The sequence below is a fragment of the Aulonocara stuartgranti genome (assembly GCF_965226115.1).
Source record: "Aulonocara stuartgranti genome assembly, chromosome: 3".
NCBI lineage: Eukaryota > Metazoa > Chordata > Actinopteri > Cichliformes > Cichlidae > Aulonocara > Aulonocara stuartgranti.
The window spans coordinates 68,320,594-68,340,784 of record NC_138941.1 but is presented as its reverse complement, the minus strand read 5'-3'; the positions used below and the strand labels follow the sequence as shown (position 1 = coordinate 68,340,784).

Genomic DNA, 20,191 nt, shown 5'->3' with positions numbered 1-20,191 from the left:
ATTTTATTACCATTGTGGGCTGTTATAGACCCCCCTCAGCTAGTAGTGAGGCTTTAGTTTCACTTAGTGAAAAACTATCTACTTTAGATTTTAATGAAATTGTGCTGGCCGGAGATTTCAACTGGGACTGGTTGTCCTCTGCCTCAGACAGTTTTAAATCCATGTGTGATTCATATAATCTCACACAACTAATTTACAGCACAACTCGTCCAAATCTTAAATGCCCAGAAAAGTCATCACTTATTGATTTATTTTTAACTAATATGCCGTATAAATATTCTCACACTGGGGTTTTCGCAAATGATATCAGTGACCACTGTGTGGTAGCTGTAGTCAGGCAATCGAAGCTCCCAAAATCAAGGCCACAGATAGCTTTTAAACGAGATTTTAAGCATTTCTGTGAGCAAGCTTTCTTTCATGATTTATGGGACTATAACTGGAGTAGAATCTACCTGATAACTGATCTTGAGCTGGCATGGAATTATTTTTATGATACTTTTATCAAAATTATAAATAAACATGCCCCTATCCGCAAATTTAGAATAAAATGCAGAAACAACCCTTGGTTTTCTCTTCAGCCATTTAATAATAGCTGTAATAAAATGTTATGGCCGACGGTGTTAAACGCTGCACTTCGGTCTAGCAGGGAAGATTTCAACTTTTCAATATGAATGAAGGCTGAAAACTGATTAGATTAATGATGATATTTTCTGTGCTTCTTCAAGTTTGTCACACCAAACATATTAAAGGATGATATAAGGTTCACAGGAAGAGGTTAATTAGACACACTTACTATTTTTCTTTATACTCTTTCTTTCTTGACATGTTTAATGTGATTACTATCAGAGGAGAAAATAAACCATATGTAGTTTAAAAACTTTTTATTTAATCAAACTGTAATGTTGTTGAACTCTGACGGATGTGTCTTTTAATCTTGTCAACAAATCCTTAATCACCTAAATGTGCCATTTATCATCTTGTAAAATGTTCCCTCTGCTTATGTTGCACATCTCCCCGGACACTCTCTGCTTCACCTGTCCTGTGCAGCTGGTCCAACCCCTGCCTGCCTCCTTAAACTGGGGTGTTTAAATCTCTTTACCTCTGTTGTGAACTTCACACAAAGTTTATGGTAACAAAATCAAACTGACGAGGATCTCGTTTGAAAAACACGCACTCACGAGACAAAATAAAAACAGACTGCTCAAAGCAAAAGCAGAGCCCTCACGGCTGGTAGTACAAAAACACAGTGACAATGTGCGTATTAGATACCCTCAGTGACAAAAGCATAAATATGAAAAAAGGTGGGATCACCAAGAATATCCTAAAAATGGCATTGAGGGGGGTGTTACAGTGAAAAAAACAAAAAGCAGCCAAATTTTCATCTGAAAATGTTGAATTTTAGTAAAAACAATGCTCTGTAGTTTGATACTGTTGTTACAGACAAAGCAGATGTTTAAAGCCTTTGGACGCTCATTTGAAATGCACTCATTCTCCTTATCAGCTGAAAACATTAAAGCCATAAAATGACTTTTTCGAACGGATAAAAACTATTGAACAACATCAATGTTGAGCCTGTTCCAAAATTTGAATGTACATGTGTTGAAGGTGCGGGTCTTGTTGAATTATTAAACATACTTTCTTTAATTCTTCGAGCCAAAAACAACAACTTTTAATTTTCTTCTGCTTGAGTATCGGCCTCGGGTAGCTCTACTTATCATTGCTGAGTCAGTTGTCTGTTTGTGCTACTTTTTTCAAGGAGCAGCGGATTACTGGTAAGGGTGACTTTATGTGTTTAGTTACTTAAGTGGAAGTACTGTGGAAAGTTTTACCTTACATACATAGATCTACCAGTACAGCTTCTGAGGTAACTGTTTACAAGATGTTATAATCTATCCGAAGGTTCTTTGCAATTTTACATTGATAAACATTATCCTTAACATATTTGGCCCACATAAAGTACCATGGCCATCACACTGTCATTTAGAAATGTTTAAATAACTCGTGTCCTAAGTCCTTCCATCAAACAGAAAAGAAAAAAAGTCGCGTGGTTCACTTTTATATCACAAAATGTTAGAAATATAAGTCGCTCATAACAAACTGAAAGGCTGGGAGTTTAAAATGCAAACCGATGGAAGCAGAAGTAGAAGACTATAATGTCACAGAGCACACGGTGTCTACTATTGTGTAGACATTTATAAACAAGAGCTTAATAAAGATGCTTAATTTATTCAGAAATAAACAGGTGGAGTGATCTTTATCAAAAGTAGATGTTGCATCTTTGGCTAAACCCCTGTACCCAAAAACTTTAAAAATCTACTGTGTGTGTGTAAGTAAAGCTGTGGATTTGACACCTCAGCATTGTGAAAGTGGGGAAACATGTTTCTGGCTGTGCATAAGATTTCTGCTTACATCTTAGAATCTCAGTTCTAAATGAAATTCAAATGCTTTTTTGTTTTTTCTATTATTTGACTTCTAAGGCACACACACACACACACACACACACACACACGAACAGCAACAACACAGAGAAGAAGAAGAGGGGGTCGTTTTACTACGCATCATAAAAACGCAATCATTCATCTTCCAACTGTATCTTTGTGTTCCGGCTTTAGAATCATTGGTTGTTTACTGAGCCGTACTTTGGGAGTCATACTGTTGTGATACTGGGGAGAAAAGGGTAAGGTTTGATAGACTAAACCCTTACATACATAACTTCAAAAGCTTAAAGAGTGTGTGAGACTGCTAGCTGTGTCGTTCAGCAATAAACTTATCTACAAACGTGTTAGTAAAGAGCGACTTGTACTTCTGTCTCATTAAGCAATGGTTTAATAAATTTCACTGCAAACTATAAAAGGAATCTGGATTTAAATAGAACATAGTAGTGATGGATTAAGTGCAGGAAACACTAGTATTAAGTGTCTATGGTACAAATCTCCTTCAACATTCACAATGACCAAAGGGAGGACTCTCAGTTGGTTGTGTTCAGGGAAAAAGCAGCTAAATACACTGAGACTGCTCCACATTGTTAGTGAGTTAACTCTGGATATCTGTAGGTTTGTCAAACTTGGAGTGAACAAAAGCAGAAAAACAGTAAAAGATGCAGACAGTGAAAGTCTGGTTTATTTCATGAACACAATGAAACATTTTACAGTCCACAGAGCAAAGTAGCATACATGATAAATAGATACACATAACACGGTCAGTGAGAAGTAAAACTCGTCATCTTACCACATGTTATATTCTGTAAACTTAAAATAAACCACAGAAATTAGAGTTTAGTGTTTTAAGTCATCTATTAAAAACATGAGTCAACTTTACTGAAATGACACTTTAACGATGCTTCATATCACAGTGTTTATGATGATAAAATGTGTTCTCTCATTAGCAGATGTCTGCGCTGTCACTTGTCATGAAAATGTCCTGAGCCAGGGTTCCTCTTCAATTACCATTGATCATTAATAGGACGCACAAAAAATTTGTCACATTATCCCCATAAACAACATGCTTTTATAGAAATCATTGTGACACAAATATTTAGATTCTTGATTCACAATGTGCATGAATTCAAAATCTTTAGAGTTTCATATTTATAAAGTATCGCAAAAAATACATTTATACCATTGTATGAGCTACTCTGTGTCCCTCTTGGATCCTCATTCCGAAAATTCAGGTATTTAAATAAAATGGTGAATTGGATAATGATGAGGAGCCACTTAGATACTAAAATGAGGTTTGATTAAATGAAACTCTTATGAACAGCTATGAATTCCACCTCTCTGCTGATGTGTTCCAAACAAACGATGCTTTCTACATGTCCATACTGTGTGCTAACCACCACTGTGTTTGGGAAAAATAAAAAGTTAAAACAATACAGTATACCTTGCGGCATTTGTGAAGTGCTGAGGAAAATACTATGTGTCTGATGGGGTTTTTTATATAGGTGGATTTGGTTTCAGTTGGCCTCTGAGATGCAGATATAAAGAACAGGTTGTAAAGAAAAAGGTGGAAAAACTATGGAACTACAGTTGGGATGTGTGTGCTGGGATGCTCTTGATAAAGGGAGCCGCTTTTATTGTTTTATGACTTCTTTTGTTGACTGTTGGGGGCCTAACTGTAACCCCCCTGTGTAACTGTTGCAGAGTTAAGAATCTGTGGTTTTTAGAGATCACAAGAAAAGTTTATTTCTAAAGGAATACCTGTTGTTTGTGGTGCTCTATTTAAAAATATTAGCCTCTGTGTCTTTTCGGAGAGCTAAAGAAAAGTGAGATGCTCCTAATGCAGTTAAATCATCTATGTGTAATCTTTGAGTCTTACTGTTACAGGGTGTTTGTGACTAGTAGATAATTAGAGGGCTAGTTGCATTAAAGGAACATTGGGGGTTCATACAGTGCTAGTGTGGCTAGGTGTGAATATGTGCTTTTAGAAGTATCACAGTTTATTTCTAAAGGGATACCTGTTGTTTGTGGTACTCAGTTTAAAAACTATTAGCCTCTGTGTCTTTCAGAGCGCTAAAGAATGTGAAATGCTCCTAAACTAGTTAAATTAAAAGTAAAATGCTCCTAAACTAGCTAAAATAAATCATCTGTGTCTAAATAACAGAGCGCTGAGACCTATACATCCCTTAAAAACTGTTTAATTAAAACATATAATAGTTTCATTAAATAAAACGCAGATTAAACACATGTGAACTCATATGACGCCTGAGCTCACAGTGCCTACTACAGGGGGACACGCACGCGTACATGCACTCACATGGATGCGCAGGGGGAAAGGGGAGGGGTACGGGTGTGGGGGCAAAAAAAGTGCCTTTATATTACTACTAACACTGATTCAGGGCAGACAATTAGTCATTTAAAACATTTCAATCAGTCCTTCACAAACAGGGAACAGTCTGTCTATTCTCTCCATCTGTCAGCTGCTGCTGGCTCTTCCTCCTCCTCTTCCTCACACACTGCTGAGCTTGTCCTGGTGGATCATCAGGGGTGCAAAGCCTTTATTCTTACAAGCTGGATGACTTGTAAGAATGAATGATGCTGCAAAGCATGAAAATGCCATTGGGTCTGCCGTGGTGGTTTACAGTTATCAATTCTTTTCAAATTTATTTTTTAGAAAAATCTAGAAAAATAAAAAGTGCATGCAAACCAGTAAACAAATTAAAAGAAACAAGTACTGTTGAGAAACTATGATATAAAAAAATTACAATTAAAATTCTCAACAACAAAAACAACTGGTGAATATACATGTAAACAACTTAACAATCCCTCAAAGTCACGTCACATGACAGCGTAACATCTAAACACAAGAGGGGGGAGGAGGAGCAAAGTCTGCCTGCTCTTCGCTGACACGGGAGCAGCGAGTCCGGCGACCTGGCTGTTTCGTCTTTGCCGAATGCACAGCATTGCAAACAAGAGCAGAAATTAAAGTAAAGAATTGATCTCACCAGGCTAGAATCGATCCGATACCAATGCTGACTTGGTATCGATTAATAACGCGATGAATAATGCAATATTGATTCATTAAATCCTGAATCGATTTCTAAATATAAATGTATTTTGCCAGAAACGCAGGGAGCTCAGAAATATATTTCAATGACCACCAAACAGCTAAAACAATAAATGAGAACAGGTGAACAGATTCCACATAAAGACGTGAACACAAAGCGCGCGCATATGGAAAAAAAATAGTAAAAACATATATGATTTACTCATGAAAGTGGCCACTTTCTCATTACTTTCATTTTTTTTTTTAGTAAGTATACAAAACATACAAATTTCATTTTATAATTTTTCAAGGGATCTTATATGTGTTTTCACTCTTGTATGCTTTTCATACAAGTTTCATACAAGACAGATAAAAACTTTATAAGATTTATATATATCTTTTCCATATGGGCGGACCCGATGCATCAGTGACATGTCGCCTTTCTCAGCTGACGACATGAACACGGACACGCCGTCGGGGCAGAAAGTCAACATCTCACTGATTCTGAGCTGCAGCTTTTATTCCTCTTCGACCAAAAGAAAGTTTCATTTTTGCTGTTTAATAAATTTTTTTTTAATTATGCCAAATTGAAAAACGCATAGCTTGCTGTTTTTCTGTGTTTTATCCTCAGTTACTTTGAAACAGTTACTGAGTCAAAATTGAATTTAATCAAATCGCTTATAGAAATCAGCGATGATACCCAGCCCTAGTGAGTAGCCTAAGCCCAAAAGAAGTGGATGTAGCTGTGGGTAATGAGAAAAGATGAAAAGGTTGATAACACATTATATGCAGTAAATACACTGCCCAAGTGTCCCCTCTCCCCACTGCCTGTCAATAAAGAACTTTGTGTTGACAAGATTGTTAGGTAATCATTTACAAATCTATAATGTCCGCATGGACAGCGTTAACTGATGAGGTTGAAAAATTCAATACTCAAAAGTTTACTCTTCAGCCACCACGCTTCTACCATCTGCTGTTTTTTGTTGTTTTTTTAAAACTAGTTACAGTCAAAGCTGCGCTATGAATTCTGGGATATGTTGGGCGGCGAATGATACACCTGACTCATCCTTCAAGTCCAAGGGAAATGAAGGGCGCATTTCCGGCCACATTTGGAATTGGGACAGCCTTCATCACGTCGCTGTGGTGTAATCAGCCTCCAAATGGGGTCTCAAAATTGTACCAAAAACTCTGTACCTCCCTCCATCCAACCACACACTTCTTTGGGTTTGCCATCAGCCCTGCCTGCCTCAGGGAATCCGGGACTGTGACCAACCACTGCACATGCTCCACTGAGGTATCACTATGAATGACAACATCATCCAGGTAGGAAACAGCATATGCAGTGTGAGCACGCAGCTATCGCTACAGGAAGTGCTGAAAAATGGCCGGGGCTTCAAACAAGCCAAACGGAAGTGTGACGAATTGGTACGAACCACACAGAGTGGAGGAGGCCGTTTTTGTCTTTGGACTCTGCAGACAAGGGAATCTGCCAATCAGCTGCGTTTCAAATTGGTGCTCCATGAGAGTCGTGCACACGGGCAGTTGGGAGAACACATCTGCAAAGCGCTGTTGCAATGCAGGAACATATGCTTTATTGGAATTTGTGAGATGTTATTCACAATGCATCTTAAATACACTCTCTAAAAACGTCATGCCCACAGCACGTTTTTGAGAAAAATCAAATATTTTGGTCCTTGAAGATCATTTCAGAGTTTTTAATGAGCTGCAGGAACCCTGTTCTGTGTGAGTGGAGAACAGCCAAGTCTCCTCCTGTGATAAACCTCCACATGTACCACTGAAAACAGTTAAATTAGTTTGAATCTGAAATCATGGCTCAAACTAGTTGTTCTGAGACCATTTCTTCATTTTCACACCAAACTGTTTAATAAGACAAACTTTACACAGAGTTCATCAAATATAACTAACACTTTAATATTATCAGGATTTCATCATACAAACTTCAAATCAACAGGGAAACAGCTGCAGAACATGTGGATCAAAATGAATTCATTAAAAAAAAACATCATGTGGACTTCAAGGATACAGTAAATACACTAAAGTGAAAGCAGGAGCCGAAAATTTGAAGGAATCTGAATTAAGTAAAAGTAGTCACCTGTGATCTTTAAAATGGTCCTGATGTGTGCTGCTGTTTTTAACTTTCAACATTTCTTTGCTGCCACTGTGAATATGAATGTGGTCTTTGCCTAATTAAATAAAGGTTACACTGACTCACTGCTTCATCTTCAGGTACAAACTGGTATTACATGGAAGTACAGCCCAAAACCAGTTTAGCTTGAGTTTCTTTTTTCTGGACATAAAGTCACAGCAGGTGTTGTTTCAAAGCTGGTGGACAGATTTAGTTCATTTTGGAGGTTTTAAGAGCAACTGCTGTGAAAAGTTTTGGGAGAAAATGATTTAAGAGAAGATTTTACCACAGCAAAAGATTAAATATGAATGTGAATGAAATTTAACTTAGGTAACACATAAAATGAATACAACTGCTAAACACTACTGTGTCCTAAGGGAACAAAGATTAAAATGTAACAGGGATAAAATTTTAGAGAATTAAAATCCCTCAAAGGAAAAATAATAAACTTGATATGCATATCTATACATGCAGCTTCCTAAATGTAACATTCAGAATTATTCACTGCAGCTCCAGAAATCAGAGCTACCTCATCAGATCCAAGTGTGGCATCAGCTGACACTCTTTACAGGAGATTCCATCTGAACTCTGTGGAGCCTGATATCAAGGTTTTTAAGTCTGAGCCTGAAACCAGAAGAGGATCTTTCTCTCTCTTCAGATTCATTGTGATCCAGTGATTTCAGTCCTGCATGATCAGGCTGATGTTTGCACAGAGCAGATAATGAAGTGAATGTTTTTGCACGTTGGTAACAGTGAAACAGTTTATTTACAGCGTGGGATCGTTTGTGTTCGGAGTATGAACTGAGATTCCTGAAGCTCTTGTCACACTGGTCACAGCTGAAGTTCACTTCCATGTGTGTACGTTCATGTTTGTTATGTTTGTTTGGTGTTTTTTCAGCTGATGAGGATATTTAAAAGACTTTCCACACAAGTGACAGTTGTACGCTTTAACTCCACTGTGGATGAGTTTGTGTGTTTTTAAGCTTCCAGCCTGGGTAAAAGACTTTCCACACAACTCACAGCTGTAAGGTTTAACTCCACTGTGGATGAGTTTGTGTGTTTTTAAGTCTCCAGCCTGGGTAAAAGACTTTCCACACAAGTTACATCTGTACGCTTTAACTCCACTGTGGATGAGTTGGTGAGTTTTTAAGTTTCCAGCCTGGGTAAAAGACTTTCCACACAAGTCACAGCTGTAAGGTTTAACTCCACTGTGGATGAGTTGGTGTCTTTTTAAGACTCCAGCCTGGGTAAAAGACTTTCCACACTAGTCACAGGTGTAAATTTTAACTCCACTGTGGATGACTTGGTGTGTTTTTAGGCTTTTAGCCCAGGTAAAAGACTTTCCACACAAGTCACAACTGTTCGCTTTAACTCCACTGTGGATGAGTTGGTGTGTTTTTAGGCTTTTAGCCAGGGTAAAGGACTTTCCACACAACTCACAGCTGTAAGGTTTAACTCCACTGTGGATGACTTGGTGTATTTTTAAGCTTCCAGCTCGGGTAAAATCCTTCCCACACTCATCACAGCTGTAGGTTTTCTCTCCCTTTCTTCTGTGAGGTTTGTCGGCCTCCTGAGAGCGCTGACTTCTTGCTCCATGTTGGTCCTGCAGTGACAGAGATACAAACAGAGGCAGTGAGTGAAATGCAGTCGTGGAACAAACTGACACTCCCTCCATTGGTGGAATTTAATGTGAGAACAAACACATTGTTGGTGTGTTTCCACCACCTTCTGGTGATAGTATCACATTACAATGATGTGCTACAATGAGAGTTGTAATGAAAATGACATTATTGAAGAAATATTGATCAGCAGAGAAACTCTTTTACTTCAGAAAAAAATCAGAGTTCAACTGATGATATTGTTGTTTCAATGTGTGTAGAGAAAATATGATCTTTGTATTTTCTTGTAACTTCTGTGGTTTTTGGTTGTGAATGTAGATTCTGTATATATGGAGGAGCCCAGGATGGAAAAGATAAAGCTGCTGTTAACAGGTTTTTAAAAACCAACAAGCTGTACACACAGTTTCAATAACAGAGTAACTGTGATGTTTTTCTCACCTTTTGTGTTGAAGTCATTGTTTCCTCTGTAGTGGCTGAGCTGAGTCCAAATGGCTGAAATTTATCCTCTGCTGCACCACCAGACTCTTCTCCTCCTGTTACTCAGCTGGGACACAAAAAGTATATATATATATATTTTATCCCTGACAAAAAGAAGCAGAGCAAATAAACATGACTAAAGTCCTCAGTGACAACAATACCTATGAAGCTTCAAGGTGAAACCCCAGAAGCAACTACAAAAAGAAAGTCATCAGTTGCCTACAAGAACTTGAAAGGGAAAAACCACTGACCCCCCCTGCACATCACCGCCTTTACCCAGGGGATGCTACACCCTGTCTATATGGACTTCCATAGCTCCACAAAGACGGAGTTCCGATCAGTCTCAATGGTAGCAGTATAAACTCAGCCACCTACAAGATTTCAAGCACCTCATTACCATCCTAGCTCCCCTAGGATGGTAATGAGGACTTTAAAAAACATTTCGAAACTCACTTTGTTAATGTGGAATTCTAAAATTATTTTACAAATGGAGCACGCCCTCCACCTCTACCATTGGTCTGGGGAGAGTTGAAAAATGAACAATCGGGGGAAGGAGTTCCGAGAAAGAAGAAAACTCACCGCATCCAAGCCAAGTTTCCATCAGGAATATAAAATCCAGTCCCGACGAGATATAAAAGTCATTTAGGATGAAAGTCTGCCGATCAGCTGATCACTGATCAGTTTCATGATTGAAGTAGCAACAGGAGAGGGAGGGGGGAGAAGTCGCTCCATATATCGGTTGTTAAGCTTAGTGTGGGAATGCTTTCTTGCTTTCTCCGGGACAGCTTTCTCTGAGATGAAATGCTAGTTTTGCAGCGAGCCTCCAAATGCTCCACCAGACCACCGACAGCTCTCTTACGCCACAGCTGCTCTATCACTTGACGCATGCTGCGCCGATGTGCTATGGTTATGAGCTGGGTTACGCTATGTCACAAGGTTTTGTGAAGTGCTTTTGTGATATTTAAAGGATCGTATTAAATTTTGTATTTCTTTTCAATAACCGATCAAGTAATTTAGGTGAGTATCGGACCAATACGTAATATCGGATCTGTCCATCTCAAATCTCAACTGCAGGGGCAGAATAATCCCCTAGTCTGTGGAAAAACATATCTCAGGGCAGTCTACCCCTGAGATTGAAGCAAGAAGAGGAGAAAGAACGCAGAGAATCACCCAACACGGAAGACACTGAGTGTTACAATTACAACAGAGGTTCTAATTTTAGTACAGAGAGAAGAAGGAGACACAGCTGAAGATGGTTTTGTGGGAGAGCAAAACACACTTTGTCATGGTCCTGGGTCATTTTGACCCAGCGTTTTGTGTTTCCTTGAAGTTCATTTTTGTGCCTTGTGTTTATTCTGATTTTGTACTAGTTTAGGGTTGAACCTAAAGTTTGGTGTATATTCAGCCCTACCGGTGTCTGTCCTTGGTGCTCTGTTCATGTCCACGTGTTGTGTTGTAAATCAGTCTGTGTGTTTCCTGCTTTAATCAATCAATCAATCAATCTTTATTTATAAAGCACTTTTCATACAAAAAAAAATGTAGCACAAAGTGCTTTACATAGTTAAAAGCAGCCCACCCTCCAACTCACTCCCCACACTCTCATTAACATAAATGATGTGAATACACACATATCCCCCCCCCCCCCCCCCCCCCACACACACACACACACACACGCACACTTAAAGAGTAAAAATTGGGCTGGGCTCGCATGAGCCAAGTGAGGAAACACTATAACAGGGAGCCGTCTGCACCGGGAGCCGGTCACAGACCGCAGCCTCCAGGCTGGGCACACAGCAGGAGGGAGGCCAAGGAGCCCCCCAGCCAGGCTGAGAGGACCCCCAGAAACCCAGCAGCCACAGTCGATCACAGCCCCGGTGCAGAGAGCGCCCTCTGAGGAAACACTGGAGATATGACACAATAGGATATATACAGGGTAAAATGATAAAATAAATAAGAACAGGATACAATATAGATATAAATATAAATATAAATAGAGTAAGAAGATTAAAAAATGAATAAGAATAAAATCAATAAATATTAGGTAAAGTCTAAATTAATAATAGAATAACAGGATAGAATAAATAAGCATAAAATAAATAAACGTTAAGTAAAAGCTAAATTAAAAAGGTGGGTCTTGAGCCTGTTCTTAAAAACATGTACGTTCTCTGCGGCCCTGAGCTCCTCCGGCAGGCTGTTCCACAGACGAGGACCATACCACTGAAAAGCTGCCTCTCCGTGAGTATGTGTCCTGACTTTAGGGACAATCAAAAGGCCAGTACCAGAGGACCTCAGGGTCTGCGAGGGTTCGTATGGTAAAAGCAGATCTGAGAGATAAGGCCCAAGACCATTAAGACATTTAAAAACCAATAAAAGAACTTTAAAATCGATCCTGAAACACACGGGGAGCCAGTGCAGCGATTCTAAAACCAGTGTAATGTGGGCCCGCCCTCTGGTCTTCGTCAGAACACGAGCTGCAGAGTTTTGCAAAAGTTGTAAAGTTGAAATATTCTTCTTAGGAAGACCAGAGAGCAGGGCATTATAGTAATCAATGCGACTGGTAATAAAAGCATGCATCAGCATCTCCGTGTTGGCCCGAGAGAGAATAGGGCGGACTCTGGCTATATTTTTTAGATGATAAAATCCAATTTTGGTTACATGTTTTTAACATGTGGGATAAAACCAAGCTCAGAGTCAAAAATAACACCCAGGTTTTTTACTTGTAGCGAAGGACATAGTGAAAATGCCTCTAATTTAGACAAGAGTTTCTCTCTCTGAGCCTCAGGACCGACGATTAAAACTTCAGTCTTGTCCTGGTTAAGTTGTAAAAAGTTTTCTGCCATCCAAGATCGTATATCTAAGATACAGTTAAAAAGGGCATCCATTGGTCTGGTGTCATCAGGAGACACGGAGATGTACAGCTGCGTGTCATCAGCGTAACTGTGAAAGTTCACTCCATGCCTCCTGATGACACCGCCGAGAGGGAGCATATACAAATTAAAAAGTACAGGGCCTAAAACTGACCTTTGAGGCACACCACATGTCATTCTATGGATCTTAGAGGAGCATGTATCCATACTCACCATAAAAGTTCTGTCAGAGAGATAGGAAGTGAACCAGTTATGTACAGCACCAGAGAGGCCCACCATGTGTTTCAGTCTGTTTAAAAGAATAGCGTGGTCTACTGTATCAAAGGCTGCGCTTAGATCCAGTAGCACCAGGACTGAGAGCTTTTGGGCGTCCCAGTTACATCTAAGATCATTTAAAACCTTTAGGAGAGCAGTCTCTGTGCTGTCGTTCACCCTAAATCCAGACTGGAATATCTCCAGGATCTGTCTATCATTGAGAAAAACAGTAATCTGAGTAAAAACAAGTTTTTCTAAGATTTTACTTAAAAATGGTAAGTTGGATACAGGTCTGTAGTTATTAAAATCATTACAATCCAAATTGCTCTTCTTCAGAAGGGGTCTCACCACCGCCGTTTTAAAGGCAGCAGGGAAGACACCCAACTGAAGAGAGCAATTCATCATGTATAAAAGCTCAGCCTCAAAAAAATCCATAAAGTGTTTTAAAGAGTGAAGAAGGGATTGGATCTAAAAGACATGTGGTGGGTCTCACTGTGGAGAAAACTTTCTTAAGGTTCTCAGCATTAACCAGGACAAAGCTGTCCAGTGTCTCCTCAGGTACAATCGAGCCCTCAGATGTGTTTACAAACATATCGCGATTAGATAAAATATCAGATCTGATGGCGCTGAAGGCTCGTGTTCTGGATTTCCTGTTCTATTCTGACGGTCTGTGTCTGTTGTCATTGTGTTCAGCTTGTGTCCTCCAGTCATCATGTGTAATCAGATCAGCTGTTCTTCCCTCCTGTGTGCGATTACCCGATTACCTTGTGTATGTGTGTATGTGTGTGTGTATATATAGTGGGTGTCGGTCTGTGTTCGTTGTCGGCTCATCTGCATTTCATCCGTGTATCTCTGCGTTTTTGGTATCCTCCGTCAGTCTGCGTCTCTCTGCCTTTCACCCCGTGTCCTGAGGATTTCTAGTTGCTCTTTAGTTTTCCCAGTTTAGGTTTCCGTTAGTATGTCTCATGATTCGTTGTCTGTTCCTGCCACTGTCACCTGTAAATAAACTTTCACTCATATCATCAGTCGGCTGTCTGCATTTTGGGTCCTCCTTTTCCTCCACACCACACGGCTCAACCCGCCAACCGTGACACACTTAGCCAGATTAGTGTGTTTAGTATGGGACTGACACTGTAGACCATATTTTAATGGAATAGACGTGGACTACATTGAAGTGGAAACACCAGCTGAATAGTGTGAGTGTAGCCTGAGGCTATGTCCACACTAATGCGTTTTTGTTTGAAAATGTATTGTTTTCTCTCCATTTTGGCATCTGGTCCACACTGAGACGGCGTTTACGCTGGTGGAAAGCGCAGTGGTTTCAAAACGCTCTTGAAAACAAATACATCTGAAAACGGTGGATTTGCGTTGCAGAGTGGAAACGTTCTAAAACGATGACGCATGCTAACCTTATGATGCAGTCATGTGACCAATTAAACTAAGATAGCGGAGGGCATTATACAGCAGTTGTTTTGTTTGCTCTCAATTTTGACAGTCCTATTAAAGATTCATATCAGTCTTTACATGCTCCAGATTTCTTGAAATTATTTAACTCTGAATCACTTTTGCAACTTTTTACTTTTGTGTTACTCACAGCAACAAGTCCACCTCACTGTTAGTCCATTTAAAAAACTGTGCTTTTCCTCAACATTTTGCTGCCACGTTTCAAAGAGCCGGTGTTCTGGGAATCCAGACATACCATCTGGGAGACCTGACATACCATCCTACCCGTTGTTTCAGCACATGCGCCAAACCATCCTACCTTTGTTAATCTGAGCTACAAGCATACTTTAACAGCTAAAATTCGGTGGCGAACCATCCTACCTTTGTCAATAACAGCTAGAAACATACTCTGATGGGTAAAATTAAGTGCCAAACCATGATACCTTTGTGAATGTTACCTACAAGCATACTTTAACGGGTAAAATTAAGTGGCAAACTGTCCTGGCTTTTTGAATATGAGCTACAATCATACTCTGATGGGCAAAGTTAAGTGGCAAAGTGTCATAACTACTTAAATTTGTGCTGGGATTACTCTGTGACAGCAGAAATGTGCATAAACTACTTACGGTAGGAAGTTTTGCCAAAGTAGGATTGTTTGTCAGAACACCAGAAAGTAAATAAGCAGCAGACAGAAATGAGGCAGGTCAAATCTTCTTGCGTTTCACACATGCGCAGTACTGGCACGTAGGAGTGGGTGATATAAACGATATACGATAGAAACTATATAAATTTGCTAACATAGCTGTGTCTGTTGCCATCACGTAGCACAACATTATATACCAGGTAGTCCAACTTCAGTAACCCTGCAAACGCCACTGCTGTTTAGTTTTCTGTCTTCATTTATGTTGGAAGTGGTAGCAGAGCTGTACGTTTTAATTAGTTTCAAAAATCTCTCAGTCAGAACATGGTATGAAATGTTTAGGTGGAAACTAGCGAGCTAACTTCCTGTTAACTTCTAACTCTGTTAAATTTAATAAATTCTGTTTTCATGGATGTAAAACTTAATTGTTACACCCGATAAAGCAGCAATGCTGATGATTTAATTAAAGACGAAAGAATTTAGACCGTTTTTAACTCTTAGTGTTCTTTTGACTTTGGGACCTGAAGCGGACGGAGTTTTGGACCCAGATTACTCCGCGAAGCTCCTCACTATGGCAGCCGTAATGCTCTGACAATCCATCAAGCAGTGCGGCTTACCAAAGTTGTACTAAAACATTTTTTAACAGATTTCTGCAGCCCAAATCGGTTCGAGGTCAGTAAGCAAAACCAGAATTCACACATTAGGCACACTCTCAATTTTTGAGAAAATTAAAGGATTTTAAGTGTGCCTTATAGTGTGGAAAATACGTTATACAGAAGAAAAGAATATATCGTGATATATATCGTTAATGCACATGCTTCAAATGATATCGCGATATGAATTTTAGGCCATATCGCCCAGCCCTACTGGCAAGTAAGGATTTTTGGCCATTTCAATGTGGACGCGCAACGCTGTGAAAACAACTGAAAATGCTAGTGTGGACACGAAATGTTTTCAGAAGAGAACGCCGTTTTCCAATCTATCCGAGCTAGTGTGGACGCAGCCTCACTCAATAAACTATGAACAGATACCGAGGAGAGCAGCAGAAGACCTCATCCAGGAGCTGTTGGAGTACGATTCTTTTTGATGGTAGCAATCAGGCGGAGACTTTTACTGCATTTAACCTTCAGTTACTCTTTATATAGTTAGGTAGGACTCAGACCATGTTTCTTTTTAGCAGAAAAACATCACACCCAGGTAACCTGCAGTGTTGAAAACGTCTTTTCCGACGATGTTTGCTACTCTACAATCTGTCCTACTCTGTAGTAAAATCAGCCACATCTGACCGTCCTGTTGCTCCCATTGAAATGTTGTAGAGCCATTTTTGGGAGCATTTCAAGTTGCTATACATCAATACAACCACTACAGCCTAAATTTTAATAATATGCTTGCATTAAGAGCATAGCAATCACATAAATTGCAAAAAAGTGCAATAAACTACAAAGAAATTGAAAATCGTATTTGATTTTTTAAGATATATTTCTAGTTAGAGAAATTTAAGAGGCTTATCCCTCAAAATTGAAAATACAAAAAAGTTGCACAAAATAGTTTCCCACCACGGGAAATTTTTTTTTAAGTGTCTTCATAGTTTTATTTTTGAAATACACCAATTTCTATACACTGCAGGAAAAACGAAAATAAATATTATAATGCAAATTTGCAAAAAAGCAGCATATGCATCAAAATAAACTATTTCCAGCAGTGCAATATGAGTCCTAAGCATCCCAGAAACGACACAGAAAGCCATAAAGTCAAAGATAACTTTTAAAAACATGATGGTAAAAAACTACATTTCCGCAAAATGACATCACTTCCGGTTTCAGGCAGGTCATGCGATAGTTCGTGCTGATGGACGTAGGAAGTGTTACGAACAGCTGATCGGATCGGCAAAGCGTGTTTCTGGAATATTATGTTTTTGTTGCTGCAAGTGCTTTTTATGCAGTTTTTGCAAAGCTATATGTGAAAGGAAACTGTGACCTAGGACAAGCTGATGGCATAAGATGTAAGTACAACTCCTCCGGTTTCATATGCAAAAAAAATTATTGCGCTAGCTTACGTGGTTGCAGAGCTACCGGGATTTAAAAATAGTTACGCAAAACAGAGCGCGCCCGCTCCGACCGGCTCTAAAGGGTTAAACTCTCTTAAATTAACTTCCAATAAAAAAGGTTTATCATTGATAGAAATTCATTCAGAAATGTTTAACGAATGAGCTGTCACAACTTTCAAGTACAAAGTTGTTATGAAGTCTGTCACATTCCCCCCTTTTTTTTCTTTTGTTAGCCTTTATTTATTTATCCTTCTTATTTCATTGTACTGTATATTGTTACTCTTATTTGCCTTGTATGTCTACTGTACAAACTGAACTGGAATGAGTGACTGTTCGCTTTATAATTTCAATAAAGTTTGGGGAAAAAAAAAACAACCTCTTCGGCCGCTCCCTTCTGCCGTATTTTGCGGCAAAATTATCCACACCCACCGCCGCGCTATGAATTGTGGGATATATGGGACCACGAAGCGTGCACCGGACCACGCTTGATATTTGGGGAAATCGACGGCGCATTTGGAGTATTGTCCCAATTTGAAGTACACTTCGAATTGGGACAGCCGTCGTCGCGTGGCGGTGAGGTAATGGTACTTAAAATGCGTACTTCAAGGGTGCAGACCCTGAATTGGGACACAGCCTCTATCCAATTGTTCAGTCTGACGTCACTAACAGTGTCTGGACCTAAACTCCGCTGCAGGTCCATATATCAAACGATTACTATGGCATTACTGAGAGTTGAAAAACTGTCTAAAGTCTTTCATCTTTAATAAAATGATCAGCGTTCTGCTCTACCAGGTGTAACAATTGAGTTTAACATCCAGGCATCTATGAAAACGGAATTTATGACATTTAATGGAGTTAGAAGTTAGCAGGGAGTAAGCTCGCTAGCTTCTATCTAAATACAATATAGCATGTCCTGACTGCGGGGTTTTGGAAACAAATTCAAACTTACAGCTCTGTTATCACTTCCAACATAAATGAAGACGGGAAACTAAACAGCAGTGACGTTTGTAGGGTTACTGAAGTTTGGCTAGCTGGTGTATAATGATGTGCTACGTGACCGCTAGCGACACAGCTATGTTAGCATAATATAAACAAGCTAACTTTTTTTTCCACTCAATAAAAGTTAACGTGAGTGTTCTCGGTGGTCATGAACAAATGTAATCGCATGGCAGGATGTTGTAAAGGGACCAAACTTCAGCCAGGAGAACAACTGAGATAATCCATCCACAATACGAGGTTAGTCCTTCATATACTGCTGCATGGGATGGGCTGTAGCTACATCCTAAGGTTTTAAAAACTGAGCTTAAATAAATGATTAGCGGTAATGAAAGCCGAGGGAGGTCAACAGTGATCACTGACTGTTTTAGGAGCTTTTTGAGATCAAATAGAAGAAAATACAAAACATTAAACAGGTTAACAACACAAAAGCCATATTAAACGCAGACTACTTTAGGCCCGGAAGTAGGATTCGTCGCGTCATCACTGAACAACCGGATTATTCACCATGGGTTGCCCTCCCCCAGGCTTGTACCTGTGGCTTCCTGTCCTGGGGGTGGGGGTTGACTGTTCTTGGTGGGGGTTGGTTGTTCTCCTGCCCTGCAGCCCATCCTTTTGTTCATATTCCAAGACTAATTTTCTATATGTATTCTTACCCCCTAGCAACCGCCATTTCATAATGTTCCAAGCAATTACAAACTCTACAGTCTGTCTAACTCCAGTGTATATCAAGCAATCTATTATTCTGAACAGAGCTAAACTCAACATAAACTGAACCCACATTAAAGTTAGCTCGGTGCTTACCTTTAGATGAGCCCACAAAAAGCCGAGAGAAACTCCGTGATGAAGGTGGAAGTCTTTCCAAACACAGGAAACAGATCAGGGAGCAGAGACCCACGTGGTTCACGCTGATCTAAACTGCAATCCAGGAGACAAGGGTGTGCAGATCGATGCAGGTATCGATCCAAACGTTGATAGTGGTATATGTTCCTGTAAGTTCACTACTTTACTCACGTTTCATGAAAAAGCAGCTCTCTCTGCTGGACTCCACTCCTGCACAGACACTTTGCTCCGCCCCCTTTTCCCGGCTCTGCTGTGATTTGTGGCTGTGCGGTCACATGACTCAGTGTCACAAGGTAACCACGTGGAGTGTTATTTCAAAATTAGCGCCAATCTCCTTTCTAGTGATGGTAAATTTGATTCTTTTTACTGAATCGAGTTTGAATGAGTCACTCACCAAAGCGAAACGAATTTTTGAGTCATTTGATTCACTGAGTCAGTTGACCAGAGAGTGCAAAAATGTACATTTTCACTCAAACTTAATTTGTTTCTCTTTTCATGTAAATCCTACTGCTAAGATGAGTGATTCTAAAACAAAAAAACTATTTTATAGAGCAAAAAAGAGCAAAACATTTCTAAAATTAAGCAATTTCCTATCAAAATTTCTTAATAAACATTTATTTTGTTTATTTTTATTTTATTAGTATTTTCCTTAAATGTGTCAAATATATATTTTCTCATCTAAATGTCCACTGAGCTGTGAGCCAGTGGGCGGTAATGCGCCTTAACATTGGTTGCCAACCAAGAAGAAGAAAAAGCTGTGAGCCAGGAGGGAGGGGGTGAGCGAGTCCTGAGTGATTCGCTTATGCTTACGATTCAGCACAGGAGGGAGGGGCTTAGTGAGTCCTGAGTGATTCGCTTACGCTTACGATTCAGCACAGGAGGGAGGGGGTTAGTGAGTCCTGAGTGATTTGCTTACCCTACGATTCAGCACAGGAAGGGAGGGGATGAGTAGCTCAAATGTGCTGTTAGCATGTTAGCAGAGCGATGCTACTGTGAACTGAGGAGCTATTGTCTTGATGTGAGCTTCTACTCAGGGGTTTTTCTTCCAGTTCAGAGCAGAAATTATTTTGTTAAGATACTGGATGTTGTGTTTTTCTCCACAATTTTAATTATAAGCTAGATATATTGCTGCTAACAGCAACAGAGATGAGTCAGTTGGGCTTGTGAATCATGATTCATGAGTCAGTAAAGTGATTCTCGAGTATTGAACAATTCGTTCATGATTCGCGCATCACTACTCCTTTCCCTAAACTCTTTCCTTGGCCTTGAGCAAAACGTCATCGTGAGAGGGAGAATTGCTAAGGACTCAGGGAAAGAGAGGAGCGATGCTGAGAATTAGAACAGCCTTTTTTTAGTAGTGCACACAGCTAACTCTCT

General features: G+C 39.7%; 2 protein-coding genes across 2 annotated transcripts in view; one reads left to right on the top strand and one right to left on the bottom strand.

Annotated features, from left to right (window-relative positions):
- The window catches only part of LOC309698840 (uncharacterized protein), a gene marked incomplete at its 5' end in the record, with an annotated part of 151,421 nt that overhangs the window by 93,069 nt on the left and 38,161 nt on the right, over positions 1–20,191 (top strand). The gene's annotated exons all lie outside the window — the stretch shown is intronic.
- Positions 1–20,191, bottom strand: part of LOC309693587 (uncharacterized protein) — a 92,208-nt gene that overhangs the window by 45,336 nt on the left and 26,681 nt on the right. The gene's annotated exons all lie outside the window — the stretch shown is intronic.